We start from the raw sequence: 19,464 nt of genomic DNA, 5'->3' as shown, positions 1-19,464 counted from the left end.
CGACGACTTTGGCCGAAGAACCTCGCGCGGCCCGACGAAAGAAGGGTTGGTGGGAAGAGAACGGTGGCTGGAGGTGGTGGCCTCTTTCAGTATGAGCGATGGAAGCTTTCCGGTGACTTTTAATCAGAAACTTCCCCGCGCAAAGTAGTGTCCCGCGTGCGGCCGCACTGGCCATGCGATCCGATGCGCCGACGGCCGACGCCCCATTGGCGGTGATCGTCGTAGTAATGCGCTCGATACATTAGCGAGGCGTCCTGTTCCTGATACGGGGGCGGAGAATCGCTTGCCGCGGTGCGAACACGCAACCATCGGATGGGCTATTTTCTCCTCGAGTCGCGAGCGGTAGACCCTCAATCCTTTCTCGTATTTCCTCTCTGTTTTATTGTTTTTTTTTTGTCTTCTCGCATCCAATTTTCTGGGACGTCCTTTAAATTAATCCATCCTCCTCCTGTGACATACTATCTCATTGATTGCACCCGCGTTGCTCCCAGGAAATGACCCTGAGCAATAACAACAACAAAAATGAACAAAGTCTCTCCTCAGCAGCGAAATGGTTCTCGCAAAGTTGTTATGTTTTCCCTGTTGCCAGACCAAGTAGATCCATCTTTCCCTGCGCGGGCGATGACAAACTGCTCACAATTTCGGCTTCTCAGTATCTGGACGGAGATGAGCAAGGCGCTGCAATAGGACACTTTCCTTTCCTTCCCCTTACCTATGGCCTCTCTAGCGGCTGTTGTCAGTTGACGGATGGCTGCATGCCAATAGTCATTTAGTTCATTCCCCATCTGTCTCTCTTGAACCTCAAAATGGCAGAGAAGCAAAAATGGCTACTTCAAGAACAACGTCCGCATGCGCTTCAATGAACTCTCTTCCCATTGTTGGAGGACGCAGAATGCGTAGCGCTGGACCCTAGAAGCGCAGAGAGGGGGGGGGGGGGGGGGGGAGATAGATAGATAGAGAGAGAGAAAGCAGCCTAGATATATACGCATAAACATATTGTTCTCTCTGCGTCGACAAATCCGCGCCGTATGCCGATTGCGGAAGCACTGATCATTATACATATGAGGTGAGCCTCGCACTTTTATGAACGAAAAGAAAATGTCAAGGACAGCTCCTTTCTCTAGCATGACACACCCTGAAAGGAAAATGTATAGAATATACACTTCAATGTTTCAAATCAAAATGAGTTTCGTGGGACGGTGTAGTGGAGGGATCCTCATTAACTTAGACTGCGCCTGTCGTTTGTTCAACGTGCACTGATATCACACAAAGCAAGGAAACCTTCCGTTTCGCCTCTATCGAGACGGGGCCGCCTGGACCGGGATCGATCCCGTGTCCTCGAGTTGAGCAGTCGCACACCGCGGCGGAGCACACCCATAAAGCTTAAACAGTGAGTTCAGATGAACAAAGAGTGCGAGAAATAAGCGCGCCGGAAGTCGCATGTCGGCATCCTCATCATCTTAGTTACCTGTTATACAAATAATAATAATAATAATAATAATAATAATAATAATAATAATAATAATAATAATAATAATAATAATAATAATAATAATAATAATAATAATAATAATAATAATAATAATAATAATAATAATAATAAGCTTCTTATTCAAATGAGAGGCGTTGCTGCGATATATGCACAGCACGCCGTAGTGCACTTAATCATGCCATATACAGTGCATGACGTAACGCGCCCCAACACGAGAGCATTGTGTGTTGCTAACAGCGGTCTCAATATAATGACATACGAGGAGAAAGCAGTATACAAATTTTACTTCGTATCTTATTTGTACCTAAGTGTGTGCGTGCTTATAAACAAAATCGTTGGGACGGGCGCCCCTTTGATAAATAAAAACTTGGCGCTCGCGTTTCAAGAAAAAAAAAAAAACACAATTCACCCAGAGAGTCCGGAGTTTGAATCTTTAATAGCTGCAGCATCGCTGGGCATCATCCTTCAGGGAAGCTTTCCTGCCGTAAGCTTATATGTTTCTGAGGCGCGCGTGCGCTTCACGGTGTGATGAAATATTGAACGGCCAACTTCACCGTTCGAACACGTGGCGGAAGGAAACGAGCCCATCACCGACGAGCCCCTGCGAAAGATGCTACATTTTGTTCGGCTTCAGTATGCGCTCGAGCTCACTCCGCTATCCTCTCCGGGACGTATATATTAGTATTCGAAGGAACGTATTTATCTAAATCTTAATTTTTGCGTTTCTTAGTTATCGCACAATTTTTTTTTTTTTTTTTTTTTTTTTTGCGAGGGCAGCCCATTTGTGCGAGACGAAAACGTATTCCAGGAAGATACGCTTCGTTTACGAAGGCAGTACTTCAACGACGTCGATAGGTTCACGCGGCACGAGCAGACTGGTAGGCTCCGCTATTGCTCCGCTCATTTATTTATTTATTTTTGCGAGCGCGCTTGTCACTTATGGCCTGTCCGGCACGCTGCGGCGACGAGAAAACTTCTCAGCGCGTCTCGCAGGAACTGACGCATGACGCGGAGGCAGAGCACGAAGGGTAACAACTTCCGCGAAAAAAAAAAAAAAAAAAGGGGGGGGGGGGGGGGCACGTTTTTGTTGTTTCACTGACACTCGTGGGCTTCGTTACATTTTTATGAAGATATCGTAAACGTGGTATTTTTGCGGGCAAATGTTTTATTAAGCGAATCAGTTTTGGGACGCATGTTGTACGCCTCCCGGAATGTTTTTGTTCTTTTTTTTTTTTCGGGTTGGGTTCAAAACCCTAACGAGAACCTACAATGCCCTGTTGGCAAGTGTCACCGAAGGAGAAAAATGAAGAGAGAATGAACATGTACTTCTTATTACGAAGAATATCGTGAAGTGACTGCACGAGAAACTGATGTTTCTTGGCTTCTTTTAAGCGCAGTTTTATCGGAGAGGGGGCAAGTTTATGCTTCTGGCCATGGAGGAAGGAAACAATTTCGTCTGGCCATGCTGCGTTTTACTGGTTTGTTTTATTCTTTTTTTTTTTTTCTATTGGCGCCTAGCAGCGTCAGAGAACACCTCATTTGCTTCTCCATTCTCTTTCTAGAGCAGACTGTTCCTTGTGCTGCCCTGTCACCGTCCGATACAGCGCAATTTTGGCGTTGTTCACTTTGTATCGCACTCCAGTTAGAAGTATGAAGCCTCTTCTGCGCTCGAGTACCGCTCTCTGATAGCTTCAACGTCTTCCATGTCTTCCTGTGCGACGGCGACTCTGCAAACTGCGTAACTGTGTGAAATCTTGACGATAGTGTACGTCTGACGCCTATCACTTTGAGTTATGCGTGACGCGTATAGTTTGCTGGATCGTCTTCGCACCGTGTGTCATTCGGATGCGACTGGGCAGCGGAAACATGTCTTACAAAGCGCTCTCTGCTTCCTTCCCCCTCCCCCCTCCCCCCCCCCCCCCCCAAAAAAAAAAGGAAAAAAAAAAAAGAAAAGGCGATGCCTAGGTGCCTATCGGTCTACTGCCAACTGCGAGCAATCATTGCGGCGAACCAAAAGTATAGTATCCACATGTCTTTGCTCATCGGCGCTCTGATTTTGCCTACAGCCCGTCATTCGAGGCAGAGCGTGCTGTTCCGTTGTAGCGGGGACAGAGCGAAGGACAGCATGTCCAGCAGTGACGTTCGATGCGATACGCCTTGAAGGGTCAAAAGTGTGTAGAGTCTCGGTACGTGGAAACCAACTCAGAGTCGCCGTCTGGCACGCACTGTGTTCGAGAAGCTGTCTTTATATTCTATTTCGTAGAAGAAGAAAAAAATTTAATACCACGTGTCACCGCAGTTAACGTACTTGCGGCTCGCCCCCATCTGAATTCCACCGCATACTTTCTTTCTTCTCCGTGATCCAAAAGAGAGGCTGACTCAGTAGTTGACACGAATAAAAACGAAAGAGCAAGAGAGCGAATAAGGCATAAAATAAAGCAGAGTCCGGGGGTTGTTCTTCCGGCGTTTCCGAATCCAATTTTCGCGCCGGATATTGTTAGCGCCCCTCGGAATAGTCGAGAGATGTGGGCGGGAGCGGCGCAGACCGCACGTGAGTGCAGCGGCGCAGCGGCCATCCAGTTGCCGACCGCGGGCTTTCGCTCTCTCTGAAACCAAATTTTCAAAGGCGACGTTATTGAATTTCTCCCCTAGACCTTTCCTCGGTCCCTTACGTGATGCGTGTGCCGCAATGTCTTCGTTTTTGAAAAGACATCACTGCAGGAAGACTTTCGGGAAGTTAACCAGTGGCAAGGAAGGCACGGCGGAGCGGTCACACTCACAGCCGTCTTCGTAATGCGCTCAAGCCGCACGAGCTGCAGTTGTGTCACTTTTCAGAAAGACTACGCGACAGCTGCAGGAAATCCTGACGGAATGCGCGATGAGAAGGTATGTAGCAAAGATATCGGGCTTCCCCGTCATATGTAGTGCATGGTACGTACCATCCTACATTTTGCGATGCGGCGCGCGGAAAGGTCTGAAACGTGAATCCAACGCTATACAGTCCCGTCAACAACGGATGCGAATAGCAACGGCGGAAACATTTGGAACCACAGCAGAAATGGCTCGAATGTTATCCCATATAGTTATCACCCGCGAGCTACTAACTACTACTACAAAAGAGAAGAAAAATTCCCCGCTTTTTCTTGTTTGATACCCATTTCATCCAACTCTAAATAGCATAAATATCGTACTCAGTTCCAAACTTCCAACTAATCGCAATTTAATTCCAAGGATTGAGACAGGGGGGAATAGAATTCTGGCTTGCGATGCGCTACAGTCCAGTTGTCGCAACGTGATAACGCTGCGTTCACACGTTCTAACTGTGGACATTTAGCTGAAAAGGAGGTGCACGGAGACGCACAAAAACGGCGGAGAGAACGGCGACTGTTTGACCATTGATTTATTGTTATTTCCCAGTGGATGCAAAGTGTTGCTTTAAAGGGCGAAGAATAGTCGAGGAAAAAGAATGACAAGTGAAAAGGGGCCGAGCTATGCAGTCTTACAGGCGTGTTTTTGTTAGCATCCGGTTGGTTACGCTCATTCAGGCCTCAAATAAGCGGTACGTGAGCGCAACCACGCGTATACTCCGACCCCTACTGCGCACACCCACACGTTGCCTACAACACCCCCGCCTCTTCTTTCTGGCTAGAATTCAACGGAGAGGTGTTCAAAACCCTGCATGCATCGCGCAACGATTTTTCTCATCACTCAGCCTTTCTTAAAAGCGCGCGGCTCATGCACTTGAAGTTTGCGCTCCGTTTGCCTTTCCTTCCTTGTCCTGACCTTACGACGACGACAGGACTGCGATTTTCTTCTGATCCGCGTCAGGGTATATGTTTTTTTTTTCTTCTTCGCCTGCGACCTCATTATTTCCTTTTCTTTCCAGTATCAATAGGGGTTTCTCTTGTAGCAGCCCGCTGAATGTTTTCTTACCTTCGTAAAAAAAAAAAAAAAAGAAAAAAAGAAAAAAAAACATTGTTTATTTTCGCCGCAACTTCTCGGACTAGTTTCCAGTTACCTTTTCTCCCTGACGTTTTCCCGTTTTTTTTTTGGGACCGCTGAGCACATGCCTCCCACGGCGTCTTGCTTCCCCTCACGTGTTCCTTTTCAGTCCATGGGCAGTCTGCTCCCTGACATTTTTTTCGTCCTCTTCCTTTTTTCTCAAACACTGAGACGATGTTGGCTAGGGCTTCACGTCTTCGCCGAAAGGCTGGATGCGGAGGCGAGAGAGAGGATGCGAACCCAATAGAGAAAACGTCTCTGCATCTTGTCCCGCGGCTCGGTACGCCCGCCGCCGCCGAGGGAGAAGACATGGAAGCGCCGGACAGGAAACCTCGTTCTCGCAGTATACAAATTCGCCGCGCGAGCAGAGACAAAGAATAACCTGAACAATAGGAGATATCTGGCTGCGGGGCGTCTCCTCTGCTCGAGGTGTCTGTCTTTCCGTGCCGTGAACTCCCCACGGTCTCTGTTTGTTCTCCACTCTAAATAAGGCCGAAGAATCCGACAGGAAATCTCGGGGTAGAGAAGAAGAATTCAAATGGGCCGGTGAGAAAGATTGGAGGGAGGGAAGGGGGGGGGGGGGACCTTCTTCTCTTCTGTCCTCGTATAAGATGTTCTCAGTCGAAATTCGATCTCGTTTCCTCAGCCGGCGTCCATATATTATCCCTAATCTGTTTCCAGTAGGCGGCCATTTCCGTTGTACGCAGTTCAACTGAGTCGTTTTTCATGCTCTTCTTACTCCTCTTTTGTGCATGTCCCTCCTCTCTCTCTCTCTCTCTCTGCGGCCGGATACGCTTGTCGTTGGAGTTTTTATTGTTTCCTCTTGATGCGTCCGTATCGTCTAGGGCGTGTGCTCCCCTCAAACCCGAGCGAAGATTTGCCGCTCCGCGGGTTCTCCTGGCGGGTTCAAAGCAGGCCGGAAAGATAGTGGGGTATGCGTCCGGAATCTGACGTCGTCGAAGAGCGGCGCGAGTGAAGCACTCTCACCTATTAGACGAGGCAGTAAGAAGTGAAAAAGAGCGCTATATTTAAGTTCTATACGCATGACGACAAAAGAGAGAGGGAGAAGAACGAGGTACAGAAGCCGCGAGATAGTGAGGGCAGCCTCTTAACGTCTGCAACAAAGCGAGAATGCGGCAGCGATAGCGATACGAAAGTTGGGCACTCAAAGAATACTGGTCAGAAACGGGACGACACAAAAAAATAACAGGCGGGCACAATGCAGACTTATTGTTGCAACTAAGTTGTAAATGTAACATGCTTGGTACGACACAATATCACAGTAGATGACCCTCTTTGCTTCCGCTATGTCAACTCTTGAAGAGTTCTTGACCGTCTTCATACTATCAGATGAACACCCTCAGCATTAACTTCCATGAGCCGCTGATAGCCTGTGAACATTGGAAATAGTCTAATATTTGGCGACCTCTCATGTCGACGTGTTCCGTGCTCAACATAAGATATGGACTAACGGAGCAAACAAACAAAAACAAGAGTAGCCCGCGACAGTGTTAATGTCTCCCGTTTCACGGCTCCCTTGATAACGTACTACTCTTATATGTTGCTAATTTTTAATTTTTCCTCCATTATTCTATACCTAGTAATTAGCATACAGTCGCACAGGTGGCACATGTCATCGGCCCAATGTTGGTACTGCATTTCCAGTGCACTGGTGGTTGGACTGGACATTGCGAGCACAGTACCAATATTTGGCTAGCGGATCGTGCCGCCTGGATCGCAAGCTACCTTATTATGTGAAAAACCACCTCACGTAGGCATAAAGCCTGGCTTTGTCCAAGCCGCACGAATTTCACAGCGTGACGCGGAGGCAGGTGCTTAATTCGGGATACACAAGGGTCCTGAAAGGGTGGATTCCGGTCTCGTCCTCCCATGTCAAAGGCGAAGCCCGAGTTGGCAGCACCTGTCAAATTGGTCATGTCACGTCATGTCATTCAGCCCGACGCCCAGCCAGCGCACGGTCATATCACCACCCACTTGCAACTACCACTTGCCAGCGGCAGGTACGATATTTCTCGCTTACAATGCCGAAAACACCGACGCCATTCGTTCTAGGCCTATGAACGGGGCCTTTAACGGTATCGCTTAAAAGGATTCGATGTAAAGAAAGAAGCCAGGCTTTCTAGAAGAAGGCAAATGTGAACAGTGTGTCGGTGGCGAATATAGTATTGCGCTGCTGACATACCAGCTCTAATAGAAAACAAATTTATATATTTGGCGTATCCAAGGTGAGCGTTCGATGCTGGCCGTGTCCCTGCAGTACTAACCCGGGGTGTAAGCACTTCTGCTTCTTTTCAAAAGGCCGTGGGTGGTGGTGCATGGTCTTCACAACAAAGAGGGCGAAACATGCCGCCTTACTGCAGAGCGTGGGCAAGCCAGTCGCCCAAGGATTCCTCGAGCCCCAAGAGCCGCCGCCTATCGAGCGTATCTGTCATTCGACCATCGCGATCTTGGTGAGCAAGAATCACGACTGGCGCGTCACTCATGCACTTCTGGGCACAAGCGCTGCACGCGGACGGCTCGCCGCACACACGCGGAAAGGGCAATGGAGCCAACGAGTCGTCACGAGAAACCAAAGGGCGGCCGAACGAGCAATAAGAGAGAAAAGAAAAACCGGCCGGCGACTGCACAGGAGGGAACGGAACCCGCGGCATGCGCGCCGTCAATTTCCATTCTCCGAGGCACTACACGCCGCAGACGCGAGCCTCTCGAAAAGGGCTTTCCATTCTTCTGGCTGAGGCCGATTCTTTGCGGGCGGCATTCCACTGACCAAGGACGTCGATGCCGGCGGAAGACACGCCAACTGGTTATGCAGAAGGAGGCGGGAGGGAAGGTTCTCTCCATCGAGCGAAGGTCGTCCAGATCTCAAACAGGTGCTGACCCATTTTTCGTTGTCCAGGGGTGTGCTCGACTCCTCGTGCGCAGCGCTCGACGTGCCAACCGGCCGCCATCTTTTATGCGTGGCACTAGGGACAGTCCGCGCGTCGCGACCGCTTTTAATGGCAGCTACCTCGGGACGGGGACGCGTCCTCTCTTCGCGTTCTGCCGAGCGTGAACGCAAGCGGACGAAAACGCCGCCGGCACACCTTCAACGCTGCGCCGGGCTCTGCTGTTGGAACCGAACCGGTGCACGGGCAGCGAACAGGGCTCAGACTCCGCCACTGCGCGTCTCATCCACGGTTGAGAGCAGCAAGAGCACCTGCCTACGCGCAGGTCTCCAATTAAGGGAGCGCCTGTTATCTCACTTGTGCGCAGCGAGCTAGTGCATATAAATTTGGCGAGTCTATTATGTCGTGGTCTCTTTTCACTGATGACAAGTACAGCCAACAACAAAAATGATCAAGATAGCAGCGGCAGTGCACAAGGAGGTGGGCACCCAGCCCACTCGTTAGACTCAGAAAGGTTTAGGCCTTGCGCAGTCTCCTCCCGTCCCTTCAAGAGCTTCGCGAATTTCTCGGGCTGGGTCGATGCTTCTCGTGTGGCACCCAGCGATTTGCACGTTTCAAAAACGGCGCCTTAAATTAGCGAGAACGCTTTGATCAAGTCGTCGTTATAGAAATCTCACTGCGGTCGTGGTGAGTAGACACCCAGAAGGTAAAGGTGATTCGGAATTCCCATTTTTATTCAGGACAGGTGTCTTGAGTAAGCCAGCGGTAAATTCAGTGGTCAACTGTTTAGTGTTGTCGCTTACACAGAGCGTGACACTGCTTGGACCCTTTTTGCATCTAGCGAAGTGCTGCCATGGGCCGTATCGAGAGTCCAGTTTGGACCTTCTCCAGCTGGCCAGTTCAAAGGAATTTCTTTTTATCGGGTGGCCGTGTGGGTGCACGCAGAACGCCATCTGCGCACCAAGAACACAAAGTTTCCAGCCGCTAGGGCAGGAGTTGAAGGCAAGATATTCTCATGAGACCGACTTCTACTCCGGCGTCTCTATCTGGCCCGAAACTGAGTATAGTCGTCAAGAGATATCAGGGCCAGCCGCTGAATCTACAATCATGGTTTCGTCCTCACTCCCACAGTACGGGTACGAAGGCAAAAAAAAAAAAAAAAAAAAAAAAAGAAATGTGTAAACTGGCCTGTAGTAAGCAAACGTCTGCCGAGCACTAAATGGAGCGTGCAAACGAATTTGTCACGTTCCCAAAGCGCGGCCTCAGCACTTGTCAACAGAATACGGAACGTGTCTGCGCACTTTCGGCAAACGACATCTATGGAAGAAACCATCCCGTCGTGTGTGGTACTTAGGATATGAGCCCTTCCTCCTTAACCAAATACTCTCATGTGACCGCTGCAGTAAGGTGTCCAGGTGACTCTCAATGACTTGGGCGTGAGGACTTCGGATACTTATACAATCTTATTATACTTGCTCCGGTTTATGTACAACCGGGAAAAGATGTGAGCGCTACTTGTTCACCTGCAGGCTTGGTTCCAAAAATACCTGGAGAGCTTGGTGGACTGGGGAACAGAGCGCGTACGCCATGTATTGAGTGGCGATCCTCCCGAATCGCGACGTTCATGTTTCGCATGGATCGGCGCGTATACGTCGTTGCAGCAAGATTTCAGCGTTCAAGTATTCGACTTGAGTCCTTTCCTCAAGCTTCATTCGCCGCGGGTAGCTGATGGGGTCATAATTCAGTAGTGGAAACAATAATCCCTTTGCAAAGCGCCGATGCATTAGCATAAGCAATTATTTGCTTGTGTAGCTACTCGCCCCATTTCTGCGCTTGAATTCCTTCCCCTTGCGGCATACGCGCGTCTCGTAGGATTATAAGCGCCCTCTTTGTTGTTCGCTTCTTGTGGTCACATAATCCTCCGCGTCCTGCAGACATTACAGAGCCAGGGGCAGAATGCTCAGTTATGCAGATCCTGCCGCAGCCTCGCGATAGACCGCTTCCGCCGGTAACGAGCTCCATCATCGATGAACTGCGAAAGCAAGCGATATTAAAAAAAAAAAAAAAAAGTACGAATTTACGTGTGGTCCTCAGAGCGCAGCAACCGCAAGCTTTAAACAGTGTTTTTTTTTTTTTTTTTTCTTGTGCGGAGGCGAATGCTGAAGCGGAAGTGAATAAGAGGGAATATTTATTAATTACCATTTAATCTATAGGCAAACAAATGAATTATGATTCAAATGGAAGATTTTATTATGTATTTTCCCTTCTCAGCTAAGGAAAAGTAAACCGCACATATTTGGTGTATACTCTGCTGCAATACTCAGAGGCAAAACTTTTGGTTGCATAGCGATGTCCCATTTAGGGCACAGTGATGGCACCGGCCGTGTTCCTGCTGTACTATAGCCATGAAGGAACAGCGTTTTACGGCGTTGAATTACGGACTTGACTGAGCGAAAAAAAGGTAAACTGTGATCGGCGAGCACTTTTTCATTAGAGCTGAATTCACGGCGGCTATTGCTACTAGTGATAGTTTGGTTTGTATGTTTTAGCGAACCAAAGAGAATCAGGCTGTGAGAGTCGCCATAGTGGAGGGCTCCAGAAATTGCGACCACCCGGGGTTCTTAGACGAGCGCTGAAGTCGTACACTACACGGGTGCCTTGCTTTTTGCCTCATCTGAAACGCGACCGCCGAGGCCAGGATTCGATCCCACAACCTTGGGTTCAGCAGCCGAGCGTCGTAACCACCGCGGCGGGGCGCTATTTAGTGACAAGCATAAACTATATAACGATGGCATTCGTTACCTGCCACCGATACGATAGAGAGGAAACATCCGTGTCTCTTCCCCATCATCTTCAAAACATGTGGGCCAGTGGGCCCTTTCTTACTTTTCTTGGCGGACAGCTATGAAGGCCGCACATCCTTTACCGAGCTCACTTGCAAGTAGCCTGCTGAGAAGGAGTAGAAATAAGGATCTTTGCATTCCAAAAATGGCAACCGAGTTAAGAGGCGCGCCGTATAGTGAAGGGGTTCGGATCAATTTACACCGCCCAAATATCGCTCCACATGAGTGTATTCACTTTTAAATGCAGCTGCTGCGGCCGTGGCCGAATCCACCTCTAGGAAGACGCGAAATGCAAAGGCAGCAGGCACTGCACGAAGATCCACGACAAGTTCAGGAGGCAAAATAATATATATATATATATATATATATATATATATATATATATATATATATATATATATATATATATATATATATATATATATATATATATATATATATATATATATATATATATTGCCGTATTCACTTGCCGGGTATTTGTATACCTGCGGTGCTTTAGGGCGTCGAGTTTACACAATACAAGAGGAGAGTTGCATGTCAAAAGAGGTAAAGGAAATCGCAAAATGTGCTCTCGCGAACTGCTGAAGGCATTACGCCGCTTTCTCTGCACGTGCCTCATCTCGTTTTATAGGCGCACCTTGGCACACGTATACTATATGCTCCTGCCGGATCATTTTCCAATTAAAGGGCCTTCAAATTAGCTGAGAGCTTACAGCGTTCACGCACTTTCTTCCCACGCCCAGTATAACTGGGGCTACCCTGGTGTGCGGCCTTCGTCTCTTCGTGAGCGGGCTATGCAGCAGCCTACGAAAACCAACCACGCCGCTGCCGCCCACGGAACCGCGGACGGCGTGTCAGCGAAGGGCCCTGTACGCCGCTGCTCGAAAATTACACGGCACGGCCGAGGCGCCGCGGAGTTTTACAGCTCCACAAAGCGAGTAGGTAAATAAAAGGCTCACAGTGGAAGAGAGAACAGCGTGGAAACCCCCGAGGGATGGATTATATAGGAGGCCGACCCGTTGTTGATGTGTTTCGTCGACCCCTTCCGAGCCGCCGCTTCGGGCGCCGGATCACGGAGCTCCCGAGACAAGCTGCCGGCCACCATCTCTTTCAGCTGTCCTCGCTTTCGTCCAAGCCTCGAGCAATATTCGCCGGTGTTTGTTTCTTTATTCCATCGCTTTATATTAATTTCACTTCCGCTTGTTTTGAGTTTTTTCCAGGGAGCTCACTCTAGCATTGCTGTATACATACTGCGTTTTAGCCACTTCTCTCACCTTTTATTTTTGTTTATTTGGGTGACAGCATTTGATTGGATTCCTTTGCAAAGTCTCGCGACTGCTGATCTGCAACACCTTGAGCGCGAAACAATGCAGAAGACTCGGAAGGAGACGCCCTTCGGCGTGTCAGGCTTTGTTCCATCGTGTCTCGCTCCGAGGAGTTCTCTGTCGCTTGTGTCAGTCTTTTCGCTTGGCCAAATTCCGCATTTCCCGTAAAAAAAAAAAAAAATAAAAAAAAATAGCAAAAATAAAAAAAAAAACTATTGAACGTATCTGTATAGTGAAAACAAAAACCCAATCGGAGTTATCAATAAGGGAACCGACGTTCCACTCTTTGTCTCGACTGTAACGTGGTTTGATATAAGCTGGGAAGATAAATTATTTCCTGAAAAAGAAAATTTCTTGCTGCTCTCTTTTTTCTGCATGATGCATATGACATAAATAATAGAAATACTCATAGTGCTATCGTATTCCTGCCCGACGCAGCAACAACGCCAAGTAATCACCATTTTATACACCGTGCTATAGGCGCAGGCCACCAGCGACAACGTTAGTGATGTTCAAAAAAATTCGTTTGATATGGTTTCTATCTGTCGAGCAGATGGTCCGAATCGGCCCATGACAGGTCATCTTCTTCAGGGCCAAGTACGGGTGGCGCTGCATAAGGATGCTCAATCGGGCGAGTTGGAGTAGGTGCGTGTTTTGAAAATTCAGCACGAAGAGAGAAGGCGCGAAAAAGAAAGGCGTGCCTACGAGCGATGGTGGGACGCCTCTCCTCGAAGCTCATACGGGATAACATCACTGCCAGGAGAATGCGTGTCTTAGCTAACATGTTATTTTCACTCTGCTGACAATGGCATGACGCGTTCCCCTGGTAGGGGCTTTCAGAAGTGCAAAGAAACCTGCAAAGCTCGGAAATTTCTACGAAAGTGTTGCAGGTACTTGAATTCACCCCAGGAGAAGCAGAAAAAAAAAAAAAAAAAGGTATGCTTCATATTGTGCCATTGCATCTTCTTTATGAGCAGAACACGAACATGACTGCGTTGCGCGGGATGGGAAAGAAATGCGCAGTGATTCCGCACAAAAGCACTCAAATGTAAGACACTGGAGGAAATGTCTTGGTTTGGTTTACAGGGCGACTAACGCCGTAGTGGAGGGCTCCGGAAATTTCGACCGCCAGGAATTCTTTAATGTGCACTGACATCACACCCTACATTGGATCCTTGCTTTTCGCTTCCGTGGAAAAGCGGCCGTCGCGACCGTGTTCGCGAACCCACGTCCCGGGCTTCAGCAGTCAAGAGCACTAACAACTGAGCAACCGCAACATGGCCTGGAGGGAATGTTTGCAGCAAGTCCATTGGACTGGCATGTCAGTCACATGATTGTATACGTTTCCTCAAGCGAACGGTAGCGAGATTTCTTGCGCGTCAGTATCCTGAGGGCGCTAGCCGTGAAGCCTGGGACTTCAACATTTGCTCCTCTTTGATCCATGGCTTCAGGTTGGCACTGGAAAACTAGAGAACGGGGTTCCGCCGACTGCGTTGCCCGTGCTTGGTTTGAGCGACGTAACAACTCGAGTAGTGGCATTCCCGGGTCATCCGGTGCGCACCGCGCTTTCGGAGCGGGGTAGGGTGGGTCGGCCATGAGTCCTACGGTGATCTCAGCTGGCACGAAAGAGACGGAAACAGAGAGAGATTAATTTGGTTTCGGAACACGAGACCCGAACATCAGGAGAGGGTGCGTTGTCGTAGGTTGGGAAGAGCGTGGTGCATAAGAGCTTATGTGCACCTGGGCGGAGAAATAACGTAAAGTGAAAAAGAAACCGAGACACTCGCCGTTGAGGTGATGTGTAGAAGTGAGAGGGACGTGGTAAAGTCACCATCCTCATCCGCACGTGAATCGTCCCGGAGAACAAAGAAACGCGGCAAGGTGGAGACCGCTTCAAGGAAAAAGGAAAATAATAAAACACAGCGATGCATTATTTCGGGCGTCTCGCTGAAGACGGGCGGATTTGCTCTGTTGTGAGAATGCCAGCTTTCTTCCCCATGAAAGACGGGCACCACCGCCGTCACAACGCTTGCACGCTCTGGCCGGGTCAAGACGATGTTTTGCTTCTCTCGCCTCCAGTTTCCACGTGCCTTTTGTTTTGTTTGGCGTGACGCGCAGAGCATTTGCGCGTCTTCCCATGAAGAATCGCGACTCCCACGTGCTGCCTTGAGACAATAGGAAATGCGCCACGCTTGCCTTTCCCGTTTAGATTCTCCGGGGCATGCCGCGCTGAACTGGTTCGGTATTTATACGCAGTCAGTGGCCGAGCTGACGTACAAAGGCAGGCGCTTCCTCCGACCTCAATAGATAAATGAGTGTATCAAACGTCAGAGGGACCGCGTACGGAGGCATTGCCACCACGACTTAGAGCGCACAAGAACACGTAAGCTGCCTGGCCGGTTGCTTCACCTGTGGCTTCTCAAATGTTCTATATGGAGAAACGAGGTGATCGGGACCCTGTTTCACTATGATGCAAAGATTCATTTTACAACAAAGAGCGTCCTCCCCAGAGGTGGGCATTTGACCTCAAAAAGTGCAACCTCACCTCAACCTCAATAAAAATTTCCTGACCTCACTCAACCTCAACCTCACGCCTTGAGGTTGAGGTTTGACCAGGTGACCTCACCTCAATTTTTCTGATGCCACCACCGACCTCACTCAACCTCACCTCAAACTCAAACTGTGAGATCGAGGTCGGTCGCTCGACCTCAAAAAAAGAAAAAAAAAAGAAAAGGTTTTTCACTCGAGAACACTAACTATAAAACGTCATGGCACAAGTCCTGTGCGGTGACACGCCATAATGACGACATAAATTTTAAACAACATTGAATATGATGAGGCTTACGTGTAAAGTAAAAAATTTGAAATGAACATTTGCGAGCGGGGCTACTGATTCATAGCAGGTTGACCTAATACCGGCCGTATAATTGGTCAGTTTCAACTCTTCGAATTTTATTTTTATTTGTTTTGATATGGTGACTTTTGACCTGATTCCCGCTGTAATGCTTGTGTGTCCTTGGCGCTGCTGGATGCGAACCCCTGAAGGTCTTCAGTGAAAGGTCGCACATATCTGTGACCGTCAAATAGTGTTTCCTCATAACAAGCAAGTAATAATTTCTTGGTGAAGACATTTTCCTGCGAATTGAAATCGAATCGGATGACAAAATCACAAGCAATCTAATGTTTCTTCAATGTTACGTCTCTGTTACAAAAAAAATAAAGTAGATCGACCACTTACGTATATATGGAAGCTGTAGTACCATAACATTCTTTTATTAAATTGACTTCTGACGTGGGACTTGTCACAAGAGGCGGACAGAACAAAATGTTGCCATATGCAGAGATGCTTAGTTATGAAAAGGCAAAGCGTGCTTGACTTTTGACATTGCGCTATTTTCGATAATCCTGACGAGTGGGTTGTGCTGTATAGAACAAACGTCGTGACAAATTATTGGAAAGATTACCCTTCCTTCTACTTATAATAACTAATGGTGAATTTGCAGCCCCAAAACATTCCTTTCATCATTGATGTAAGTTAAAGAAACAATACGTCGGATTAGGGATAATTCGCACATTACCTTGAGATGCCGAGAGAAGCTCAAAAGCTGGTTTCCTTGTCCACACAGTTTCTTGTCGCAGTGAATGCATTCGAAGTTTACAGTGCTTTTCGTTTCTTTTGCGTGGCTATTGTAACGGAAATGGCCTTCGATGTCTTTGTCAATTCGACAACTGCGCGCGCACACATCATCGTAGGTATATTTAGATTTTTTCGCTATATCTGCCATAACCACACCTGCCATAACCGCAGCCATGTCATGCACCCTCGACGCCGAACGCAACAATGCGATAGACCTCGAAGAAGGGCAGACCTCAGCTGGAAAGGGCGGAAACTTCCGTCATAAATTACAGCAAGTCGCCGACCACGGCATGGCTGCGTGTCTTCGCTTGAAAAAGACGGCCACGGTAAATGGCGAAGAACACAGCATGTTGTTTAGATGCTGCCTTTTTTTTTTTTTTTGCCGATTTCGGGCGGCTCATCGACGCCGTTTGGGGGCGACATCCAAGCAGACGTTCCAGGAACGATTGGTGTCGATGAGAACGTGGGGCTAAGACACCAGCTTCTAGTCGCGATGAGAGAACCACGCCCACTGGGAGAATGAAGCGCGAACACTTAACCCATGCTACGGGAGTTGTTTCGTTTTTCTTCGACTGCACAATATCCGTCAAGAGAGGAAGACTAGCGGGTGGTGAGCAGGGTGGCAACGCGTCTACACGGAGGAAGAGCAGAGTTTGAACACTGACGTGTCCCTCCTGCGAAACGATGAGATGCCTGCATGCTCGACAAGCGACATAAGTCCGTGCAGCCGCCGCGGTGTTCCTAGAAGCGAGAAGGGCGTCTTTATATTTCTTTAGACCAACAGGAATACGCCAGTCGGAGGTATAGCGCACTTCCAAAAGCTAAAGAAGCAAAAAAAAAAAAAAGAAAAGAAAAGAATGTTGCTAGAGGAAGAATCTGAGAATTGTCTCTTCTGATTTTTTTGCCTTTTTTTTCTTAGGCGGGGGGGGGGGGGGGGGGTGACGATTGGCCGTACCGCAGAAAAGCGGCCGGTTGTGAGTAAATGCGGGTGCACAAACACGAGAGGGGGCACTGGTAAGTGACCACACAAAACAAAAATAAGAAGTGAGGAAAAATAGGGGTGGTGCAAGCGTACTGAAAAACTAAAGAGAAGAAGAGACGCAGATCTTCACTCGCGCATTCACACGCTCGAGCACCGCGCACACATCTCGCTCTCTCGCCCGCACTGCCACTGTCCTTGTAACTCTCGGCCCCGTTGACAGAAACGCACTTAAAAATACCTAAAACTCACAAACTCCCGGAGGCGCGCGTAGGTGCAGTGGCTTACTTTCCAAGAAATGCCGAGGGGTTCCCCGGTCCACGCTTTGTCCGCTAGTTGAGATCGGACACCGGCTGCGGAGCCGAAAGAGCAGAAGCCAGCTTACGAACAAAAGGCGCGCCCGCACTTTGGCTGCAAGCTGTAAAACGGAGGGGAGGCCCTCGATAAACAAACACGTAAATGAAAAAGGCGCAAGCTCACGTAGGGTATGAGAAAGGAATGACTGCAAGGAGTCGTCAGTCACCTGTCTGTTCTTCAATGATTCTTCGAGAAGGGCATATTAAATTTACCTCTTTTGTAAGGGTTAATTTAATGTCTAGTGACTAATAATAATAATAATAAAAGAGTGGATTGCACTGATACAACTGCGATCTACCGTCCTATTGCTTTCTTTCGTTTTAACTCGTACCATATACAATAGAAAAAGCAGATTTTATTTACTAAAATACAGTCTTTGTGGGGTGACTTCTCGTCAAGCCATTTATCTCTCGTCTCTTCTGTATCCTTGTTCTTTCCATATGCCTCTCTGAAACCTCCTCTCTTGTGCCATCCTCCCCAAGCAATTCCTTGGTTTCTGGATCTTAAGCTTCCCTCTTTTCTACTATTGTAGCTTTTTTTTTTTCCGAGAAGCCGACACACCGACGTAGGTCTGGAAACCCTTCGAGTTTGCACAGACTTTCTTTACTTCCCAAACTCGCTCGGAATGGTGGCGGGATCTTGTTTCACCTTCTTTCGAGTCTGCAGCCGTCGTCCGACCCCACTCGTTTGCCGCGCTGCACTTTACGCCCCCCCCCCCCCCCCACCCCTGTTTTTTTTTCGTGTCGAATGCAAACGCACAGACGCAAACTGTTCGTTACGTGCGCGTTGGTAGCCAAAAGAGTGTACATGACAGGCATTATGAAAGGTGTTTTGCCGGCTATTTTATCGCTGTGGGAAACAATATTTCGACCTCAAAAGCCGACCTCACTAAGTTACGACCTCACTCAACCTCAAACTCACGCATGAGGTTGAGGTCTCATTTGCTGACCTCACTCAAAAATATTTCAGGTGTTGCCGACCTCACCTCAACCTCACCTCACTCCGCGAGGTTGAGGTCATTTTGAGGTTGAGGTTGACCTCATGAGGTCGAAACCTCATGAGGTTGCCCACCTCTGGTCCTCCCTATCTGTTCCAGAATTCAGCTTTTATTGTAAGCAAGTATTTGGCAAGACATCCAATCTCCTCAGTAAACTGCGCGCTAGCTCGGTAGCGCCCACGGCTTTTTTGATGACGCAATACCTTGACAGTGACAAACATTTACTCGTATCACGGGCTGCTAGCCTTAACTTGCTTCGGGCTTACTTGTCGCGTTTCATACCATATATATACATTATAAACGCGTACAGTATGATCCGTCCCCGTGTGCGCGCGTGACAGCTCCGAGCGCCAATACTTCTTGCGACCCGAGTGTCCGATGTGCATCTCCGCCGAAACACACCAAGCGCCCGGATCTTAGGCGATCACTGCCAATTACGAATGCGTCAGCGCGGTGTCGATTGCTCGCACCATCGGCGCACCACGCAAGCCACGAGCGAGGCTGGAAAACGTGGCAGCCGCTAGCGGCCCGGCTCTCTTTGGTGAAAGCGAAACACACGACGAGGAAGTGGCGGCCCGCGCGCTGCATACGTGCTGCTCTCCGTCTGGGGCGAAAGTGGCGGCTGGCGCTTACGAAGGCGCTGCTGTAGTCGCCAGCGAAACGGTCTATAAATGGACTTGTCCCGACTGGTTTCGGCTCCCCCCCCCCCCCCCCCCCCCCCCCCCCCCGGCGCGAGCCAGCTCGTCGATGCCTCGTCGCGGGACCCCTTCTATCGTAGGCGTCCGTCGAAGATGCTGCCGACTGGCGATCACGCTCCGTGGCGGGGAGGGGACGCCAATCGCGGAGATGATCTCAGCTTCGATGCAGAGGACATTGCAACGCCAGTCGCTGTTGTTATTGGCACCCGGAGGGCGGTAGCATCT

The sequence above is a fragment of the Amblyomma maculatum genome, chromosome 1 (assembly GCF_055883805.1).
Source record: "Amblyomma maculatum isolate TAMU_Amacu chromosome 1, ASM5588380v1, whole genome shotgun sequence".
NCBI classification, from domain to species: Eukaryota; Metazoa; Arthropoda; class Arachnida; order Ixodida; family Ixodidae; genus Amblyomma; species Amblyomma maculatum.
The sequence above is the reverse complement of the archived record's forward strand: the minus strand, read 5'-3'. Positions refer to the sequence as shown.